Genomic DNA, 1,255 nt, shown 5'->3' with positions numbered 1-1,255 from the left:
CGATATTATCACGATATTCTGAGTATTGCGATACCATAGGCCTATATTGCGATTTATTACTTTTTCAACTTCAAATTATGTCCCCAAAGGAAAACTGTGTCAACATGTTTTATCTAATAAGATAAAGTTTTCAGTCTGTTCATCTCACTTCAATCATTTTTATTGCAGCAAAATAGGATTGTCAAGCAGACAGACTGACCAACAATGTCATAAATGTTGCATGAACCTGACAAACTGAACTGTTTGTATTACTACATAGTCCAACTTAACTAAATGCAAACGTGTGGACTCAGTATATGAACTACAACTTATATAAGAGTTGTATAACTTGGTATAACTTGCGATGCGTGGACGTGAGGGCAGAGAGCCAGTTATGCGCTGCACTCTCTCCATGAGCCTGGCTACTGTTGGCAGATTTAACCCTGTTGTGAGGCCAGATGTCTCCATCTTTGTTTTGACCAACTTCCTACCAATCACGCTGACCCGGGACCTTTGCTAACCTCACCAGAAAATTACTCAGCACCATCTAGTGGACTGAAAAAGTAATTGATTTAAAAAAAATTTTTATTTTTTTTATAGTTTATATAATAAAAGATCGATAATTGGCGTCCGTGTATCGATACAATATCGCCACGCAAAATATCGCGATACTATGCTGTATCGATTTTTTTCCCCCACCCCTAATAGTTAGTTACTGACCCCCGCCCTGAATAATGTTACTCAGGCTTCACCACACTGCAGGAAGCCTTAGCATGTCATCTTTTCTATGGATGGCATTTGGTCCGTCGGTCGGTCCAGACTCAAATGTATTAGTATTAAGTATTATCCCAATTGCATAAAGGATGTTTTCTATATGTAATTAAGAATCAACCAAAATAGATGAACCAGCTGTGATCTGTTTGTGTCGCAGGTTCGCTTCGTGTGCATCATGTGTTTCGGCGTGATCCAGGTCTTCTGCACCTTGCTGCTCATCCAGAGGCCCAACATGATGGTGTTCCGTGTGGGCGGGGCCTTGGACAGCCTCCAGGAGCAATACTTCCTGCTGAACCTGTGTTTCTCCATGGTGACCTTTGACCTTCAGGCTCAGGTTCATGTGCATTCCTCTTTACAGAAATGTGATAGACAGCCTCCGCAGTGCGGATGATATGACTTTTTTTTTACCGTCATCAGATTGCTTATCACCAATGGTTCCAACTATTTACGAAGGTGTGTGTGTGTGTGTGTGTGTGTGTGTGTGTGTGTGTGTGTGTGTGTG

The sequence above is a fragment of the Anarrhichthys ocellatus genome, unplaced genomic scaffold (assembly GCF_004355925.1).
Source record: "Anarrhichthys ocellatus isolate YVR2014 unplaced genomic scaffold, GSC_Weel_1.0 scaffold44, whole genome shotgun sequence".
NCBI lineage: Eukaryota > Metazoa > Chordata > Actinopteri > Perciformes > Anarhichadidae > Anarrhichthys > Anarrhichthys ocellatus.
The sequence above is the reverse complement of the archived record's forward strand: the minus strand, read 5'-3'. Positions refer to the sequence as shown.